This window comes from Portunus trituberculatus, chromosome 43 (genome assembly GCF_017591435.1).
Source record: "Portunus trituberculatus isolate SZX2019 chromosome 43, ASM1759143v1, whole genome shotgun sequence".
Classification (NCBI taxonomy): domain Eukaryota; kingdom Metazoa; phylum Arthropoda; class Malacostraca; order Decapoda; family Portunidae; genus Portunus; species Portunus trituberculatus.
The window spans coordinates 22,158,888-22,166,364 of NC_059297.1; the positions used below are offsets into that span (position 1 = coordinate 22,158,888).

Here is a 7,477-nt window from a genome sequence, read left to right on the forward strand (position 1 = left end):
CTTCCTATCTTCCCCTACCTCTTCCTCCTCTTCCCTTGGCCTGTCTTTCTCCATATCTTAACAGAATCTGAAACAAATCAAACTGGATTAATATCAGAGAGAGAGAGAGAGAGAGAGAGAGAGAGAGAGAGAGAGATGGGATGTCTATACTATGGTAGTGCCATCAATCTAACCTAACCTTCACCAAGATGACTAACAATTCTCTAACCTCACAATAGCAATACTTAGGTTAGGTTAGGTTAGGGCAGTGTACTAGTCTGACACACACACACACACACACGACCATAGATATTGAATTACAGTGAAACAGTGAATTACCAACACACGTACGTACACACAAATACACCCCGCTCCCACTATAGTCAGGATAGTATATTATTATAAACTACGCACACGTGAGCACGCACTTGGCGCAAATAAACCAATGACAAGCTAGGAAAAATTATTTGACGCTTCCAAAACACCTATGCCACACCACCATCTTATATCGCCTATTTCTCCGTCGGCCAGGCCCCCACACGCCGCCCACAGCACGGCAAAGGGCGCCACTTACCCTGACAGTAGTAAGGGACGCTGCCGCCATAGGGTTACGCTAAATACGACGTCCAAATAATGGCTACTTGACACACGCAAAGCTAGGCTCCAGCCACTATTAGAGACCACAACGGAACACTTGCTTTGATTTATTTTATTCTTATTTTTGCTTTTTTTACAGTCCCTCTCGTTGTTTAGTAATGTACATTTATATTTTTAGTATGTTTTTTTGTTAGTCCTGATTTAGTTTCTCTTTTTATTTTTATTTTTTGCAATGTTGATATTATAATGGTTATCACTTTTATATCTCTCGTTTTTCAGTTGTTTGGTGAATTTTTGTTGCTATACTGTTTTATTTATTTTTTCTCTTAGTTTTGGTTTAGTTTTTTTTTTTCTTTCTTCCTTTTTCTAATGTCGATATTTTAACCCTTTCAATGCTACTTCCAGTTTTGGATATGATTTTGGATATGACTATTTTTCAAAGTCCACCGATCACCTGGTCAATTCACCTGGTAGGGCCTTGCCACCTAAGTCCAGCCAGACTGGACAAGAGAGGGACAGGCCCAAGAGTTCAAGACAGGTACTCCAGTCAGGTCACACGGGCAGCACTATTCATACATGTTCATATAAGACTGGTAGAGTGTATCATTCATAGAAAACTAAGTATGAAAATAACAGGGGATAAACATAAGATCAAGCGGAGAACAAATCTTCACCTAAAAAAGATTGCAATCTGGATTTAAAAGTAGAGAGGCTGGGATCATCAACAATGTCACGGGATAGTAAATTCCATTTCTGCACGATTCTACAAAAGAACAAGCGTCTGCGGACTTCACAGTGGGAATGTTGCATCTGAATCTATGGCCTCTGGTGCCAACCATTGGTGATATCGTAAAAATGTCAGATGGGAAAATGACTGAGAGATCGTGAAAAATGCAGTAACAATTATATTATATAAGATCTTGCCTCAACATTCTGCCCTTCATAAGAACAAACCCAATGAGGACAGCCTATCAGAATATAAAGATCAGACAGTCCGGTAATCTGTTTTGTCCACCTGCGTTGAACAGATTCCAAGAGCCTGTTTTGGCCCAGAAATCCAAGATTCCATACTGGAGACACGAAATCCAAAATTGGTCGAACATCAGAGATGAAAAGAGTAGACAAAGTTAGCCGAGCGAGAAACAATTGACTTCAAAAGATTGGTGGCAATACTCCCGGCTTTAGCAGCTTTACAAATTACAATTTATGTGGTGGTGGAATTTCAACTTCTTATCAACTGTTACTCCCAAATCCATATGTGAGAAACTCTGGTTTATTGGGTTGCAATTTAGAAGGTAGATAGGAGTTAGGAAGATATCTGCCTGGGCGCAACGCTGTCTAGCAAAACGATGATGGACACATTTACCAGTGGAAAACCTCAAACCCCAAGAAGCAGCGGTAGATGACAGCAAGTCAATATTAATCTCCATGCTGGGAAGAGAAAGGGAAGAGTCAGGCGATGAAGCAGAAGAGTGAAAATGTAACTTGAGATCATCGGCGAACATTTTGTAACTGCAATGTAACTGGGAGCAGGTGTGATTTATAAAGATGAGGAATAACAAGGATCCCAGGACTGAACCTTGAGGGACTTCATTTAGTACTGGCTTAGAATTGCTAAAATGACCATTTATTGTGACTTTCATTGATCGACCAAGTAGAAAACTATAGTGATCCATTGCCGTAGGTTGCCCGAGATACCGACATGAGTAACATTTTTCTTAAGAGTTTTTATGCTATTGATAAAGTAGGTATCATGTTAATCTATCAATAGAGCCATCAAACTACCTTTGAAAAGCCTTGTGAATCAAACAAGAGTGTTTTCAAAATATAGGTTATGACAATCATGACTCGAGAAAGTAGGTGAATATAAAAAAAAAAATGAAGAATAAGAAGAAATGCAAGCAAAGGCGGTGGTGATAGTGGCGGTGGTGGTGGTGGTGGTGAGAGAAACAAAAAGCCGGGAGAGAAAACAGGACAAAAAAGAAAATCGTGAAGTGACAAGGAAGATAGAAAAAAAAAAGGGAGGGAGGAAGAAGAGATTTAAGCAAAGGTGGTGATGGTAGTGTTGTTGGCGGCGGTCGAGGAAGGGACGACGCGGCAGCAAGGTGTGGGCTAAATCAAATTAAGAGTCTGGGGTGACGGAAGGAAACCTGATTACACATTTTCTTCGGGAAGGCATTAATGAACTTTGTCAGGGTGGATAAGAACTTCATTAAATTCCTGAATAGCTTTTAAAGGGGATTGGGAGGAGGGGAAAAGGGGTAGGGAAGGGAAGGAAGAAAGGGGTATCAAAGTAACGGCAGAAGGAGGTAGAGAAAGGGTAGGAAGGAAGGAAAAGGTGGCAGAGTGCAAATTAAGTAGGTAAGAAAGGGAGAGAAGAAAATGAGTAGGGGAGTGAAATAGGAAGAATAACTTAAATTGGTGAAAGGAGAGAGAGAGAGAGAGAGAGAGAGAGAGAGAGAGAGAGAGAGAGAGAGAGAGAGAGAATGATGAGGAGGTTTTCACTGGTAGAATAAATGGAAAAGCAAGGCAGGCATGGGAATGGCACGAGATAAACACAGAAGAGACGGGAAGAGAAAAAATAGGGAAGAAAAGAGAGGAAGACTAACAATGAAGTGTAAAAGGAGAAAGAAGAGATGAAAAGAAGATATGGGGGAGGAAAAACGATACATCAAGAATGACAGGACTAAGACATGAGACTGGGAAGGAGAAAGGCATACAAAGGACAGGGAAAAAGAAAGGAAAACGCGGATTGACGGAGAAAGGAGTGAAAAGATAAGCGAATGGCTAAGAATATAGGCATCTAGAGAGAAATGAAAAGAATGAAAAGGAAAAATGTTGAGAAGGGAAGGGAAAATGAAGAGGAAAATGGATCTAAAGAAAAATTAAAAGAATGAAGAGAAATAATTATGAAAAAGGAAGAGAAAATGAAGAAAAAAATAGAGATAGAAAAAAGTTTAATGAAAAGAAAAAAAAAAACATAACAACCACCACTACTGCTACTACTATCACCACCACCACCACCACCACCACCACCATCACCACCACCACCACCACCACCACGTGTATTGTTGGCATTATTGCTACAAGGATAACCTAACCTGCCGCCCTCTCAACGTTAATTAAAAACTTTTCTTATTAATGGCGACGCGATAGATTACGCTCTGTGTGTGTGTGTGTGTGTGTGTGTGTGTGTGTGTGTGTGTGTGTGTGTGTGTGCAACAATTTCCAGGATAATATATCTATTATCTATCTATCTATATATCTATCTATCTGTCTATCTGATCATGTGACTTTTATAATTAGTCTTGGGGATTTGGTCAAAGGGATTTAAGGTTACAAGACTTTGTAACGATAGGGCAGCCCCATTGACAGGACGACCATGAGACTCCTCCAACCCAAGCGCGACCACCACCACCACCCCCACCACTACCACCACCACCACCACCAAACTTCGAAATTTCCAAGCGGACAAACAACAGTGACACAAAGTGAAAACAGCACACACAAAATTAACACACACACACACACACACACACACACACACACACACACACACACACACACACACACACACACACACACACACACACACACACTAATTTCCAACATTTCCCACGAACTGCCAGACGGCAAACCTTAAAAATCACTTCCACAGCAAAAGTTCCGGGCTGGCCTGCAGGGCGAAGGCTGCTCAGCCGTACTGAGAGACTGACAGATACGTTTGGTCCACCACAAGTTCAGTGGAGGAGAGAACGAATGGAGAAGGAAAGGAAGTTATAAAGAGTGAAAGAGTATACATAAAAAACCCTACCAGGATTGTAAATGGAAACCAAGTAGATTTAAAAATTATCCCGAGGGGCGGTTAAGCGCTATATGATATGCACAGAGTGTAATATTAGGAATGTAACATTATGAAACATTCCGAGGTAGCCTTTTAGAGGTGATCTATGCTTGGCCTGGGAACGTGTCGTCTGGTAACCTTGGTGTACCAAAGCTTTTTCGTGATCAAATGGATCTGATACTCGCCTTGTAACTTTTGTACAACAACGACTATAATAAAGATAGTAAGGAGTTGCCACATTGTTTCAATACTGATTGGTTGCTCCGAGGTATTTCATCGCTGTGCGTGATTAACATAGAAGAGAGACAGCACGGTGTTTGCTGTCGGGGCTGACCCCTGGAAGAAAACAGACAGGAACGATTTTGAAAATGTGGTACCGTATCAGACCATTGACTACACGAGAGAGAGAGAGAGAGAGAGAGAGAGAGAGAGAGAGAGAGAGACTTCGTTCGTAAAGTAAGTCATGAATGGTATATAAAACAACAACAAAAACTATTTCAATATTGTCGAAGGAAACAAGCAAACAAACAAACAAGGAAGGACATGCCCGTCGCGTTGTGCCATGCCGGTGCGAACAGTGACCCCAATCAGCGATGTCACGAAGCCAGGGATATTTCTTGTCTTTCACTAGAAAACATTAATGTACTGGAAAAAAAAAAAGCTGTGTGTGTGTGTGTGTGTGTGTGTGTGTGTGTGTGTGTGTGTGTGTGTGTGTGTGTGTTATACGTGCTACATATGTATATATGTATCAGTCTGTTTATTGTATATAATCCAGAAAAGAAAAAAAGAAACGAAAAAGTAATAATTTGGAAGAACACACTTTTACTTAAGTCTATCTTTCAATATATTAAGTGACGTCACGGTTCAGTTTTCTGTGCTCTCTCTCTCTCTCTCTCTCTCTCTCTCTCTCTCTCTCTCTCTCTCTCTCTCTCTCGTGCCATCATTCGCCTCACCTCATTGGTCGCCGCGAGCCCCAGAATCCCTCGTGATTGGCCACTTCTTCGTGACCTAATCTCCCTCTGATTGGACCATTTATTGAGCAGCCACCCAATGGAAACTCGATATAAATTGATTTACTTAAACAACTAATCGATCAATTTCGTCTCGATCTATTTGTCTGTATAAACACACACACACACACACACACACACACACACACACACACACACTGACGGAGCAGGGAGACAGACAAACAAGAAGGCATTCCAAGAAACTCATGAAAAGCCAGTGTCATAGGAATATCAAGAAGTTCAGTTTCCACATAGGACAGTAGACATCTAGAATGGATTAAGAGAAGAGATTATAACAGCAGAAAGTGTGCGCAAATTTAAGGACAAGTTAGATAAATGTAGATATGGAGACAGGTCACTATGAGCCCCGCTCGAACCCTGTAACATAGTATAACTAGGTAAATACACACACACACACACACACACACACACACACACACACACACACACACACACACACCAAAAATCTATTGAAAGGAAAGCAAAAGTTCGGAGGGATAGAAGAATTGAACTGAAGGGAGGAATCACCACCGCATTTCCCAGCCAAACATGCAGTGCAGAGCTCCCGACGATGCAAAGACAAGGCACAAGGCACACTCTGCTCCAGATGATAGAGTGGTAACGCGGTGCAATGGCTATTTCGTGGCAAGAAGACCATAACACCAACAGCAGCATCAGCAGTAGTAGCAGCAGTACGAACCAGCGCTCTCATCTCTACCACCATCAACTCCACCACCACCACCATCTCCATCATCAACACCAGCAGCAGCACCACCACCACCAGTATCAGTGTCAGCTAGTCCTCCTCTTTTATACAACCACAACCACCATCACCACCACCATGATTATGATACTGAGTACACAAAAATTTCAATATACTCAAGCTACAATAAAAAAAAAAAAAATTAAACTAACAAACATCTAAATAAAAATAACCCTTACATCAAAACCTCTTTAGAAACTACAAAAAAAAGGTACAAAGAGGACATTTGTCTCTACTATTTTCCTCTCTTCCTCATCCTTCCTTTCATCATCATCATCATCATCATCATCATCATCATCCACTATCGCCACCGCCACCACTACCACAACCAGCACCACCACCAGCACCGAGTGAAATTACAAGGGGAATCATCTATAATCATTCAACAGATTTTGGGGAACCACAAAGAGGCGGTTCCCGAGTTGAGAGAGAGAGAGAGAGAGAGAGAGAGAGAGAGAGAGAGAGAGAGAGAGAGAGAGAGAGAGAGAGAGAGAGAGAGAGAGAAAAGAAATAAGAAATATATGGGGAGAAAAGAAATAAAAAAGGAAATAAAAAAAAAGGGAAAAACAGGAAAATGAAAAGGGGAAGAAAGGAAGATGAGGTGATGGGATAGGAGTGGAAGGATAGCTGAAGATGTGGAGGAAGGATAGTAGTGAAGAGGAGAAAAGATAAGGGGAAAAAGGCAGGTAATAATGAAATGTGGAAGAGAAGAGGAAGAAAAGAGGATAGTACCTGTGAAAGAGAGGGGAAAAAGAGGGAAGGCGGAAGAGGAACATGTGAAGATGGGAGATAAGAGGAGAGAGATTGGGGCATGTGAGAATTGGGAGGGGAGGAGAAGGGGGAAAATTGTGATGGGAAGAGAGGTAGAGGGGAGAGAAAACAAGGCAGGAAGAGGGGAGGTAATGACCAAAGCGAAAATGTCCATTCATCTCCCCTCTGTTAGTGACCCAAACCTGCCCCCGCCCCCTTCTCTCTCTCTCTCTCTCTCTCTCTCTCTCTCTCTCTCTCTTTCTTTCTTGATCACACTCTCATATTCATATAGACTGAAAATTAATAAGGATGTTTCCCATGAGTGGTGCAGAATAATTCCCTTATTTTCTACCTAGTCCTCATTACGAAACATTTAAAATATTGCAAGTCTACTTATGATAGAACAATAAAACAAACGGATAATAAATGAGAGAAATAAGTATACGTAACGCCATGTCATTCTTAACGCCTTGACTTATTGTAAAAAAGGGGAAAACCTCTCTTTGAACTTGAAATGAAATCCTTCTGCGTTGT

At 41.4% G+C, this 7,477-nt stretch overlaps 1 long non-coding RNA gene across 1 annotated transcript; it reads right to left on the reverse strand.

The window, feature by feature from the left end:
• On the reverse strand, positions 1–651 carry LOC123518255. The gene is made up of 2 exons (XR_006678730.1): positions 554–651; positions 1–67 (listed from the first exon to the last, which is right to left on the reverse strand). It is a non-coding gene; the product is annotated as an uncharacterized LOC123518255 (long non-coding RNA).
• Positions 652–7,477: the final 6,826 nt, after the last annotated feature.